Raw genomic sequence first — 14,408 nt, 5'->3', positions numbered from 1 at the left:
AGAGGTTGGAGTGAGCCAAGATCGTACTACTTCACTCCAGTATGGTCAATAGAGCGAGACTGCATCTCAAAAAAAAAAAAAAGTGGGCGGGGGGGAAGAAATTATGTCCATTTCAGATGAACTGACCATAGTAATCTATTTGGGACACCTGGGAGTAGCTCAGGGCTGGTCACATGGGTTGTGGGGCCCTCTGGAAGCTTCTAGAAGCATTAAAATAGACAACATATAAAATATTCAGTACAGTGGTATGAATACATCATATTTAGTTTCATATCTTCCTTCCTATCTCTAAACAGCATGACTCAGGGAATCAGAGCACATACTATCAAGCCAGACTGCCTGGGTTCAAATACTGGCCCCACAGGTTTGCTTTGAAAAATTACTTCATGCTGCTGTACCTCATTTTCCCCACAGGTTACTGTGAGGAGTGAATGTTTTCCTGTGTGAAAGAGGTTAGAACAGTACAAGGCATGCCATAAACCCTCGATAAATGTTAGCCATCCTCACGACTCCCCTTTCTCTGAGAAGGTAGAGAAGCAGGATAGAAGTCTAGGGACCATTCAAACTGTGTCCCATCCCATGTCACTGTTGCTGAAACTCCATAGAGTATTGCTTGTCAGGCTGAAGATATGAACTCAGCATCTCAGCTCCCCTCTCAGAACAAGCCTCCCTAGGGTCTAGGTGACAGAATTTCCCAATCTAAGGATCAGATGACTTCCCTGATGCCTAAAGATCCATTTCCTTCCACTATCTCTGATATTATGAGTGTTTTCTCTACAGTCAGGAAACACACACGCATACACACACACATTACAAAGGTAAAATCCAACAAATCAGAAAAGCTTTTGGGTTATACAGCAGTCCCCATTTTCTAGTTTCACTTTCTGCCATTTCGGTTACCTGAAGTACAATATATTTTGAGAGTGAGAGAGAATCAGGGAGACACAGAGAGCGAGAGAGAGAGATGAAGAGACCATGTTTACATACTTTTATTACTGTATATTGTTATGATTATTCTCTTTTGTTATTGGTTATTGTTGTTAATCTCTTTCTGGGGGCTTAATTTATAAATTAAACATTATCCTAGGTATGTATGTATGGGGAAAAACATACAATAGCTAGGGTTCAAGACGCTCTATGCTTCTGGGCATCCACTATTGTCTTGGAATGTATCACCCAGGATGAGGGGGAACCACAGTACCATGGATTCTATTCATGTCTCCTTAATCCCCACAGTGAACTAAGAACGCACCTCCCAGTCACTGACTGGCTACAGAAATCAATCTCCAGGGAGAAACCTGACAAGTGACACTGTGGAGTTTCAGTTACAGCGACATGGCAATGGAATACAGTTTGAAAGGTACATAAACAGATTTCTCTCCTGCCTAGAGTCAGTTACAGTTTCTCAAGGTCTCTCACAAACCCCCCCTTTTTTCTTGCTCACTCTCCCTCTTCTCTTTTGTGGGAAGTACATGTCTTCCTCGCAAATGTTGCCAAGTTCTCTTCTCTGTTTTTTTTGCCTTCTGGGAGCTTTTCATCCTACAGCACTGGTTTTACAGCCTCTTTGATCCTGTTCAAAGATTGGATTTCTTTGAGGTGCCACAGAGAGGAGTGTGGTCCTGTGAGTTTTCAAGGTAGTCTCGTGTCTCCCTGCTGTCCTCACAGCCCCACCTGAAAACCTAAACCCAGAGTTCCCCAGCAGTGAACACAGCTATTTAAAGGCCCAGACATGGAGGAATTACAAGGACTAAGTTCCCTTTGGAAACTTTCATGAATGCGTTGAGTAAAAGGGTATCCTGCTTGACTGCCCTCAAAGTCAAGCAAGCTGAGAGTTTTGCTGAGCTCATGTTGGAAAAGATTTCAAAGTCCCGGAGGGAAAGGCTATGGAAGAAAAGAAGGTTCATTTCTTAGGAAGCTCAAAGGACTTCTTTGAAAACATTAAGCATTTCCCTTCAAAGACAGTTCATTCCTTCAGCAATGTAGTACTCACTGAGGCAACAGGCTCTCTTCCCATCTTTGATGCTGTGTGGGATCACAAGGTGAATCATCAACTCCCAGGGCCCAAATGAGGTGGGGCTAAGTCTGAAAGCAGCCACATTCACCATGGAGGGCATATCTACACAGCACCCATATTCACTATGCAAGGCATATCTGCACAGCAGCAACATTCACCGTGGAGGGCCTATCCACACAGCAGCCACATTTGTCATGGAGGGTGTATCTGCACAGCAGCCACATTCACCATGGAGAGCGTATCTGCATAGCAGCCACATTCACCATGGACAGCATATCCGCACAGCAGCCACATTCACCATGGGGGGCGTAAATGCACAGCAGCCACATTCACCATGGAGGGCGTAAATGCACAGCAGCCACATTCACCATGGAGGGCGTAAATGCACAGCAGCCACATTCACCATGGAGGGCATATCTACACAGCAGCCATATTCACCATGGAGGGTGTATCTGCACAGCACCCACGTTAATCACAGAGGGCACATCTGCACAGCAGCCGCATTTGCCATGGACAGGATATCTGCACAGCAACGACATTTGCCATGGAGGACATATCCACACAGCAGCCACATTCACCATGGAGGGTGTATCTGCACAGCAGCTACATTCGCCACAGATAGTATCTGCACAGCAGCCGCATTTGTCATGGAGGGCTTATCCACACAGCAGCCACATTTACCACGTAGGGCATATCTACCCAGCAGCCACATTTGACATGAAGGGCATATCTGCACAGCGGCCACATTCACCACAGATGGTGTCTGCACAGCAGCCACATTTGTCACAAGCGGCGTATCCACAAAGCATCCACATTCACCACAGAGGGCCTATCTGCACAGGAGCCATATTTGTCACAGAGGCCATATCTGCACAGCTGAAATAGGTCTCCCGGTGTGGGTGACTGCATCTCGTCGAGTTTCTGTTATTCATGTCAGCAGCATAACTTCTCCACACAGTCATAAACACAGAAAATGCAGCTGACAGTTTAAGATACAGATAAAAATGTATGCAGGCTGAGATATGATTTTTTTTTCTCATTGAAGTCATTTTCTAGGAAGCAGGTTAAGAATCATTAACTTTTAAAAATCAAAATCCACAGAGTTGAAAATACCCGATAGCAATATACCTAAACCTGTCTCAAGAGATGGACATCTATTTATGAAGAACCTAGAGAATGTAGTAATTCTTATTCATAACAACTCCTACGAATAGAGAATGCCAGCTGCCTTGGAGGTGCCTGCATCATCAGCCCAGGGTGACAGAGATCCCCAGCCATGGTCAGTGGTTCCAGGTATGGCACACTGCCCAACAGGAAGGTTACAGCACCCAGGCTCACCCCACACACCACAATTTATGCTGCTTTCTGTCTTCCTCATACCATGCCTTGCAACAGTCATTACATCCATTTTTTAGCTGGTTTCTCTATACTCTGCTAATTATTTTAATTATATCCTATCAATCTGATTTGGGATCCCTTAATTTCATCTGTTTTCTTTTTTCTTTTCAACTTTACTTTTAGGTTCAGAAGGAATATGTGTAGGCTTTTTACACAAGTAAACTGCATGTTGCAGGGGTTTGGTGTACAGATAATTTTGTCACCCAGGTAAACAGCATAGAGCATAGTACCCGATGGGTGGTTTTCCAATCCTCACCCTCCTCCCACTCTCCACCCTGAGGTACGCCCCAGGGTCTAATGTTCCCTTCATCGTGCCCATGGGTACTCAATGTTTACCTCCCACATATAAGTGAGAACATGTGTTATTTGCTTTCCAGTTTCTGCATTCACTTAGAATAATAGCCTCCAGCTGCATTCCTGTTACTCCAAAGAACATGATTTCATTCTTTTTTTCATGGCTGTGTAGTATTCCATGGTATACACATATCACATTTTCTTTATCCAGTCCACTTCTGATGGGCATCTAGGTTGATTCTATGGCTTTGCTATTGTGAATAGCACAATTTCATCTATTTTAAAAACGTTATTTAAAACTGTCTTGCAACCTAAGTCCACCGAAAGCCATACCCAGCCATCCACCTACCATGCCCACAGGCACACATTCCCATCCCTGCACAGAGGGAACAACTTTCAGTTGGTCTTCTTTAAACATGAAGGACAACACCTGAAAAAATCCGTTTGCCTGCTGGAGCTCTTTATTGGTGGAAACACAAAGGAACAGAGCAAACTTGGGGGTGGTAGGAGGGGTGGGGAGGGAAGGGTAAGTATTCCAAGGCAGGAATAGTTTTTCAGCCAGTAAGCTGACGCATGCAAATGGCAAGTACAAAGCAAAGCAGCCCCACAAACACCCTCCTTGTCATCTTGTGTAGAACAGCATCATTTCATGCACTATGCAAATTAAAGATCAAAATCAGGACTTTGGAGCTAGCTTAGATCTTTGTTTAAACACCCTACCTGGCACCTCCATGTCTTTCCTCCCTTCCATAAATGCTAAGCTTTCTTTGAGTTTGGTGTAATTACTCCTTGTGCAAGTATCCCAATGCTGGTCTTTTCCTACTCAGTGGGCCAGGATCTAAGACCCCCAACTAGGTGGGGACATCTCCATGTATCCAAGACAGAGATCTGTAGTCTATTCATGCAAATGTCTATTCTTTCAGTAGGCCAGGAGCTAACCTGTGCCCTGTCTTCAACTGAGGACCTTGACAAGGGACAAGAAAGGCACCACTCCTGACTCAGATTCCCCGCCCCCACCGACATGCGTGCACACAGGTTGTGACAGATGTCACACTACTGAGCCTATGCAGAATTTCTCTTCAAACTTTCTGCCTGCAAAACATTACACTCATTCTCAACAGTCCCCTTCACTCACATTCATTCTCAGTCTCCACATTCATCCCTGCCTTCCCTACCTTCCTACATGGCGGCGTGGTCTCCCAGCTGGATAACAACAAGCATCTGCCAACCCATATCCTGGCCTCGGGGGGCCAGTCGGTCCCACACATAAATATTTTGGCCCTTATGTGTCCACAGTACCACTCAAACCCCACATCTCCCTAGCTCAAAGTTCTCGCCAGCATCCCATACCACAGCATAAAGTATCACCACAGTCCAGCCTTCAAGATGCTCCATAATCAGGCCCCCACCTACTGTACTAATTGTAAGTCTTGTTCTTGCCTTTTACAAAATCTGGGTACCAATCAGGATGGTTTATACTGAGCACATATAACTACTGATTCCAGGGGTCCCTAAGCCCCGGAATGGTACCAGTCCATGGCCTGTTCAGAACTGTGCTGTACAGAAGGAGGGGAGCAGCCGGTGAGTTAGCATGACTGCCTGAGCTCTGCCTGGTGTCAGAATTACATTCTCATCACCCTACCGTGAACTGCACATGTAAAGGATGTAGGGTGTATGCTCCTTAATGAGAATTGAAATAATGCCTGATGATCTGACATGGAACAGTTTCATCCCAAAACCACCACCTTCCCCTTGTTGTGGAATTGTCTTCCACAAAACTGGTCCCTGGGGCCAAAAAGGTTAGGGACTGCTGACAACTTTCTCCAGTTGGAGAAACTGGAATCCTGTGCACTACTGGCAGGAAGCAACATGGTGCAGCCACTATGGAATGCAGTTTGGCACTTCCTCACAGAGTTAAACATAGAAATACCGTATGATTCAGCAATTCTTTATATTTCTAGGTCTATATCCCAAAGAATTAAAAACAGGGGTCCTAACAGATACTTATGCACTCATGATCACAGCAGCATTATTCACAGAAGCCAAAAGGTAAAAACAACACACACCCCCATCAACAGACAAATGGATAAACAAAATGTAGTCCATCCATATGACAGAGTACCAGTCTGCCTTAAAAAGCACGGCAATTCGGATACATGCTACATGGATGAATCTTGCAGGCATCATGCTAAGTGAAATGTGCCAGTCACAAAAGGAGAAATACTGTAAGATCCCGCTGATGGGAGGTACTTAAAGTAGTCAAGCTCAGAGAGACAGAGCACAGAATAGAGGTTGCCGGGGCTGGGGAAGCAGGGACTGGGGAGTTATTGTCTAACATATACAGAGTTTCTGTTTGAGAAGATGAAAGTACTCTGAAGATGGATGGTGGTGATGGATGCGCAAGAATGTGAATGTACTTAATGCCACTGAACTGTCCACTAAAAAGTGGTTTAAATGGTGGATGTTATATGTATTGACCACCATAACTGCTTTCCTCTGAAAAAGTCTAGCAGTTTCTCACAGACACAACCCATGCACAAGTCTATGCTTCCACCTTCTCCTTTTAAATCTGATCCTTCTGCTCTGGGAAGATTCCCAGGACATTCTCAATGCAAAGCCATCTCTCTTCTTCAGGCACTTCTGTCTTAGAGCTTTAAAGTCTCTTCCTTAACTACTGTTTTGGCACCTGACAACATGAAAAGCTCTTGGGCATCTGCCTGTCCAGGCTTACCATTTCACAGATGAGCAAAATGAGACCCAGAGAAGATGTGATTCGCTTGTGTTAGCCTAACTGGTCAATGAAGGCCTGGAATAAACCCCCACTGAAGGATTTACTCCCTGGAGTCACTTTTCATATGCAGAAAAAGATAACTCAGCACATAGAAAAGAATCCAGATCATGAAAAGAGCATCCAAGAAGTCAGAACAAGGTACAGTCTGTAGCAAAACTCATTGTACCCAGAGATAACCCTCACACCTACCCTTACGGAATTCCTGGAACCTTACCATAGAAATTTGACAGTTGTTAAGTAACAGCTATCTGAAGTTCCAAACTCCAACATATTGAAAAGGGTAAATTTTGAAAGGGGGGATTTTGAATGGAAAAAATTATATGTTCAACAAGAAAACAGAATATTTGGGAAAAGAAAATCCGTAACAGGCAGAAATGCTGAGAATGGTAAATAGTGTAAGGCAACCACCTGACAGAAGGGAGAGGGCAAAATACTCCTTTCTTTTAATTATCAGCGTCTGAAATCATTTAATGTACTTGATCTTAGCCAAAAGGCTGAGAAGCAATGATCATTTAATATAAAGAAAAAACACTTCACCCAGGTAAATTGCCTTTGAGGACATCCCCACAATAGCACAGATCTGTGTACGCTGTTGCACCGTAAACACATATTCTGCTTACTCTGTTCAAAAAAGGAACAGGTAAATGTTTAATATTTTACTCTAAAATAGGATTTTTTATTTTTTGTACTGTTTTGTTGTCTCACTTATCTAGAATATTCTGCTCAGATGGCATATCGCATTCCCAGACCACATGAGATAAATGAGACACTATTACAGTGCCATCACCTGCCAGCTCTGTTTTTATAGGTAACGTAGTAAACTTGGGACATTTGTGGAAGAGATGTCCTAAGACTGATATAAATCCTCATATGCTCAGATGCTAGAAGGCAAATCACTCACCCCATGAAATGCAATAAAAATTATCTACTTGAAGGCTGTCTTCACCTGTGGGGCCACAGAAATGTCCGTACTTTCCCCTGCATCACAGTTCGCCTATGTTCAGTGGCTCTGGACTTGTCCTCACTGGTTTTATTTCTGTTTCAACTGCCACTGAAAGTTTCTTTCACTTGATAGGAAATAGTTGCAGCGAATGGTGGACTTGCTGAAAAAATTCATACATCACCTTTTCTTATTTCTCTACACTGCATTTGTTGTGTATTTGTTTATGTCATAGATGCAGGCAGGCAAAACCAGTATCTGGTTCCTAATCCATCAGAAATGTCTAAGAACTCACTTAGAGTGCCTTCTCATTTCATCATTGGTACTAGCAGCTGACTTTTTTTTTTTTTTTTTTGAGACAGAGTCTCACTCTGTCACCCAGGCTGGAGTGCAGTGGCATGATCTCGGCTCACTGCAAGCTCTGACTCTCGGTTTCACGCTATTCTACTGCCTCAGCCTCCTGAGTAGCTGGGACTACAGGAGCCCGCCACCATGCCCAGCTAATTTTTTGTATTTTTTAAGTAGAGACAGGGTTTCACCATGTCCACCAGGATGGTCTTGATCTCCTGACCTCGTGATCCACTTGCCTCGGCCTCCCGAAGTGCTGGGATTACAGGCGTGAGCCACCTCGCCTGGCTGGTACTAGCAGTTGACTTTCTTTTCAGAGCCCTTCTTCCCTTGCAGAGAACTGCAATGTATTTCTCACCTCATGAAGGCCATCAGGCAATCAACAATGAGTAGAAAATGAAGGCAGGTTAGGATTCCAGCACTGAAGTGGGCTGGGCTCCTCATCAAGTGGCCTGCCAGCCTCATGGAGTTCAAATGCAGATGACATGGTTAGTTTTATTTTTATTAATTTTTTTCTCATGGCTAATATTAATGATGGATTGTATTCTATATTAGAGATATAAACATGGTCCAGGCAGAGTGGCTCATGCCTGCAATCCCAGAATTTTGGGAGGCCAAAGCAGGTGGATCACTTGAGCCCAAGAGTTCCAGACCAGCCTGGGCAACATGGTGAAATCCCGTCTCCACGAAAAATACTAAAGATTAGCCAGACATGGTGGTATGCCCCTGTAGTCCCAGATACTCAGGAGGCTGAGGTAGGAGGATCACTTAAACCCAGGAGTTGGAAGCTGCAGTGAGCTGTGATCAGGCTGCTGCACTCCAGCCTCAGCAACAGAGTGAAACCCTGTCTCATAAAATAAAAATAAAAAAGATGAACATGATAAAATCACTGTGCTTTAAGGATTTACATTCTAGAGAGAAAGACAGGTAAACAAAACAGGCTTCAAGATGGTAAGTGCTTAACAGAGTCTGCCCGTGGTGTAAGGGAACAAAAAGGAGGGCGTCTCCACTTGCGGGAGGGTCTACACACTTGGATAGCAGATGATTTTTTTTTTTTTTTTTTTTTTTTACCAGAACTGAAGACTGAACATGTGTTGGCCAAGACAACAACATCAGAGAGGGCATTCTAAGGAAAGAAAATCGTGGAAGCAAAGATAACAAAAACCAGCTTGTTATGTTTGGCCACCTTGAGGCAGCTCGGGAAGGCTGGAGTGCAACAGGCAGACACGAATGGGAGGTGTGAGAAGGCTGGAAAGACCGAAGTGGAGCGGGACGAGGGCTCACATCACGTGGATCCCCTAAGTCACCTTCACAGGTGCAACCTGTCCTAGAGGAAAGGGGAGCTGGGTCAGTGTTTTAGCACGGGAGAGATGAGATCTTTCAGGACATTCACCTTAGAGCAGGGTGCGGCGTGCGTGGATGATGAGAGGGAACGACATTAGAGAGCAACAGGGAAAGAACCACGATGGTTTAGCAGGAAATGACAAAAGCCTGAACTAAGATGGTGGCAATGGAGGTGGAAAGAAGCTTGAGAGAATGTTGTTAGCAAATGTCACGGCAGGTGAGGGAGAGGGAGAAAAGGAGGCTGACTCCAGTTACAGGTGAGACAGGGATTATGAGCTAAGCTTAGGATGTGCTGATTTGAAGAGGTGCATGAGTAGATGTGAAGCTTGGTGGGTAAGCCTTTTGTAGACATACAGATTTAGACATCCCCACTCTGTAAGCTGAAGCTGTGGATGTGGGTCATGTCTGCCAGGAAGAGTCTTCAGATTAAGAAGAACAAGCTCAGGATGCAGGCCCAGGATACGCCAAACCTTCAGGTGCACAGTGCGTGGATCTGCAAGGGTCACTGAGAAGTCCCAATGACAGAAGCATTCAGAGGGGCAGAAGACAGCAACACCAGGGAACCCAACAGATGAGGGAAGGCCTGCTCAACAGTGCCAACCAGTGCAGCGAGGTTAATTAATATGAGGATGAAATTGGCCCCATTGCCCTGAGAGCAGTGGCTCACACCTAGCACTTTGGAAGGCTGAGGTGGAAGGATCACTTGAGGCCAAGAGTTCGAGACCAGTCTGGGAAACGTAGCAAGACCTTGTCTCTAGAAAAAAAATGTAAAAATTAGCAGGGCGTGGTGCTGTGCGCCTGTAGTCCCAGCTACTTAGGCGGTGCAGGCACGAGGATCCCTTGAGCCCAGGAGATGGAGGCTACAGTAAGCTGTGTGTGCACCACTGCACTGCAGTCTGGGTGACAGAGCAATACCCAGTCTCAAAAAAAAAAAAAAGAAAGAAAAAAGAAATAGCCCACTGGATGGGGCAAGGAGGAGACCATCCACAGGTAGTCTCATCAGTAACAGTTTCAGGAGTGTAAGACAGCCTGGGATAGATTTGAAAAATGATAAGGGATGAAGGAGCAGTAGTGAGTTGAGTGTTTTTCCTTCATTGCCTTGAAACTGTCAAGTTTATTCCCGCCTCAGAACCTCTGCCCTTTCTTTCTCCTCTGCCTGGGACACTTCCCTAGGTCTGACATGGCTAGATCCTTCCTACCATGTAGGTCTCCGCCCTGAAGCCACCTCCTCAATGAGGCTTTACCTACTTTCAGTCTGTGAAGCCCCCCACCATCCCACAGACACTCTCTGTTACCTTTTCACATGACCCCATTCTGGGTTTTTCATCGCACATTATCTGAATGTGTTTACTGCTTATCTACGCGTTACTGCTCCTGCCATGGGAAGGTACACTCTGTGTAACCAGAACTTGGTGTCTGCAACCCTAACGAATACTTGCTGCACAGAAGGAGAAAGGGAGGGAGGGAAGAAGAAAGGGAAGGTGCTTGGCTAAAAAGGGAATAAATGCAATAGGGAAGAAATCAGAGGAATTACCGAGTTGACAGAATGTTTTTATAAAATATCGGAAAGAGCAACATACTTCCTTCATATGCTGATAAGAAGGAACAAATAGAAATGGATAATACAGAGGCAGGGGCGGAGTGAGAAGGTGAGAAGAGGATGAGATCTACAACCTGGCAAAGTACTTGGTATCAGACTAAGAAGGGTTCCCTAGTTCCCAAAATGGGGATGGAGCAGAAAGCTAGGGATACAAATAGAGAAAGCTTGGGGCAAGGAACCGCAGGAGCTCATGGTGCTAGGTTGTTAATTTCTTGGTGACACAGAATGAGGGAATTAAAGGTAGAATAATGGGTTTCTGAGGAGTGCTGGAGGCTGGGATGGGACAGATGAGCACGGAGATGAGTAAGGATGTGGGAAACAACGCAGAGGTGCGTGCAGTGGGGCGAGAGAGCATGAATTTGCACTGACATCAGAACGCGCATTCAGTGACTTCTCTCCAGCAGCGTGAGGAACACAGGAGACAGAGGAAACAAGACAGCGAGTCACTGAGCTAGGACTGGACTCTGCAGACAGGTGTGAGGGCAAGGCAGGCAGGCACTGGGAAGCTAGTGGTGGAAGTGTTAACAGGTAACTAGGCATGAGTGGGGCAGGAGAGGGGTCTCCCCTAGAAACGTAAGGGGATGATTCGGCAATTATCTCACTGCCTCTCTAAAAATGAAAATTTGGCAGCGCCAGAGAGAGGACACTTCCTGATGTTCCACGGCTGTTAACATCAAAATGCTAACTGAATGCAGGCCCTAAGGAGAAGCAATGTCCTGCGAACGTGTGTTAAGAGACAAAAATGCGCTGGACGTGGTGGCTTATGCCTGTAATCCCAACACTTTCGGAGGCCAAGGCAGGCGGATCACCTGAGGTCAGGAGATCCAGACTAGCCTGGCGAATGTGGTGAAACCCCGTTTTTACTAAAAATACAAAAATTAGCTGGGCGTGGTGGTGGGCACACATAATCCCAGCTACTTGGGGGGCTGAGGCACGAGAGTCACTTGAACCTGGGGGATGGCGGTTGCAGTGAGCCAAGATCATGCCACTGCACTCCAGCCTGAGCAACAGAGCCAGACTCTGTCTCAAAACAAAAGGAGAGAGGGGGAGAGAGAGAGACAGAGAGCGAGAGAGAGAGAGAGAGAAAAGGTGAAGTATGATCTTCTCCAGGCACACTCCACCGGAAAAGGGAAGAAAGCCTCCAATGGGCATGCGTATCACTCACTAAACATACTGCGCTTGCTCAGGGCCAAAGGGTAAGGAGAACACTGCGAATGCGGAAAGCCTATCCTAAGGGGAGAATCATGGGGAAGAGACGAGCCTATAAAGTCCCAGGATCAAGTTTAAAGGTCTCCCTGCCTCCCTTTTTTTTTTTTCATTCCTGTCTTCTTTTGCTCTCTTTTCTCTCTTGGTCCCTCAGGTAGCCACTTGGGTCTCTTTCAAGTGAGTTTTCCTTTTGTTCCTTTTCTAAAGCCTTTTAAAATGAACTTCCATTCCTGTTCTGAAACTTGCCTTAGTCTCTTTTTCTGCTTTATGCCCCTCAGTAGAATTCTTTCTTCTGAGGCGGCAAGGACTTAAGTTGCTGTGGACCTCTTAGGGGTTCACTGCCGGTAACTCGGGGTAACTCCTATCTCTTCCACCGGTAACAGAAGGGTTACATTATGGGGTCCAGGTTGAGAGATGAGCAGAGAAGCCTAAGGAAAGGTAGAGTATAAGGACAGGAAAGGGTGAAAGCTCAGATGCAGTGAGAGTAAACAACAACAAGGCTGAAGTGAGAAAACTCAACGGAAGAGATGGGGAAGAAACAGATTCTGAGGATGTTTAAATCTAACTTGCTCCAGGTGACCAACAGCCCCAGAATGAACCTATCCTGGAAATTGGGCCTCTGCACTTTTCTCCCTCAGTGCTGTCTCTAGAGTTGGCTGGACCCAGACAACAGGCTGCTCGAAACAACTCCACAGATCTCTTTTTCACCTTCACTTCCATTGTTGAAGAACTGTGGGTTTCTAATGAAGAAATGGCAGATCCACCTCTTCCCATCACATTACCTTAAGACACCAACAGTTAGAAATTACACTTGCAGGATGCCTACTTGGACTCAATGGAGTTTAAGAGGCCAGTCAGCAAAGGTAGAGGCAAAGATAGTAGGGAGTTATACAAAGATTCCAGAACAAACAACATGCAAGGAGGGGAAGTCACAGCTGCAATTATTAGGGCCAGTTTCCAAACAGCTGTAGGACTTCCTCTGCAAACAGTGGAATGTATATCCAGGATGTCGTGGGAAAGCAGAAAACTTAAGATATAGGCAGAAGCAACGAGCAGGAACTAAAACGTCAAAGACCAAGGAATGTGTGACCAAGCTATTGTCTTTGGCCAAGCATTGACCTCGTCCATATGCAGCTTACCACCAAAGTAGAGGATGTGCAGCCTAACTGAAATTTCCATCACTCTGACTCATGTCCGTTTTTCAAACCCTGTTCACAAATATTATCTTGATTTTGAAGTATCTTTCAAAGAGGTAAGCCATTTACTCATCTTGAAAAAGTAAAGTAACCTATTCAAGGTTGCAAATGATATGCTCCCAGACCAAAGGGCATACGAGTAAGAATCTGAGACCAATGTCAAAGTACAGCTCTTTCAAGGTGAATCAACTCGGCCATCAAAAGGATGTTTTAACTCTTCTTTCTTTTCTGTTCTTCCTTTCTTTTTGAGACTGACTTGACAATAAAAAACATAAAGATGCTTCAGAAAGCTTATCAACTTTCCAAAGCGTATCAGAAAATTCTTAAAACTCATCTTTGATGAGTAAGATAATACTAATTCATTGATATCAATTTCTTTATATTTAAAATATGGAATTAATAATACTTCTTCATAGGGTTATTTTGAAAATTAAATAAATATATGTAAAACATTCATGCCTGGTACATAGGAAGTACTCAATGATGTTAGAAATAACTATAATAATTGTTCTTACTATTGTTATCATGTCATTCTACTTTGTTCCATTAATCATTTAATGTATTGCTGCTCTCAGTCAAACAGGTCAGGACTCCATACCAAGCACTTCACTTGCTCTACCGCTATTAAATATGCTTGAAAGCAGAATGCAATTGCTAGTTTTTTCAAGTCGCCACTGCGGACCCAAAGATGTGAAGATTTTTGATATTCTGGTAAAAAGCCTCAGGATATACAAATTAGCATAGGTAATATTCGGGTCAAAGTAATGTTTTAGCAAGATTGCTACAGGATTTTTTTGACATTGCTTGAAAAACTCATTTCTAATGCATAATATCAACTGAAAATTTCAAATGGTTAACTCGAAAGCTCTTTGTCACTTACCATGACCTTTCATCTCCCCTCCCAATCATCTGTTCCAGTTGTAAAACCCTGACTTATATAACACCTATATCACCACCCGCAGTCACTAACATGATTATCATAGAGTCCTTCCCAGACACACAGAGTCTCCTGGCTCTTCCAGACAGGCTTCTGTGGTTGACGAACACCCATGGTACAGACTTGCAGCCTAACCTGGCTTCACCACTGACTTTCTATCACCTTAAATAAGGTATTTAATGACTCAGGGTTCCTACTTCCTGGTCTTAAAAATTGGATCACAGTATCTATTCAAAGCCTCAACATCAACTACTTTGTGCTTCAAGAAAAGTCAAAAGTAGTGTCTCTTAAAAGCATTAGTTTTGTTGGAAAGACTCATCTAACTAATTAGTGATGGAAA

General features: G+C 44.5%; 1 protein-coding gene across 14 annotated transcripts in view; it reads right to left on the bottom strand.

The window, feature by feature from the left end:
* CSGALNACT1 (chondroitin sulfate N-acetylgalactosaminyltransferase 1) overlaps positions 1-14,408 on the bottom strand; it is a 415,609-nt gene that overhangs the window by 53,475 nt on the left and 347,726 nt on the right. The window lies entirely within an intron of this gene.

This window comes from Symphalangus syndactylus, chromosome 1 (assembly GCF_028878055.3).
Source record: "Symphalangus syndactylus isolate Jambi chromosome 1, NHGRI_mSymSyn1-v2.1_pri, whole genome shotgun sequence".
In the NCBI taxonomy this organism is placed as follows: Eukaryota; Metazoa; Chordata; class Mammalia; order Primates; family Hylobatidae; genus Symphalangus; species Symphalangus syndactylus.
This window is presented reverse-complemented; position numbering and strand designations above follow the sequence as displayed.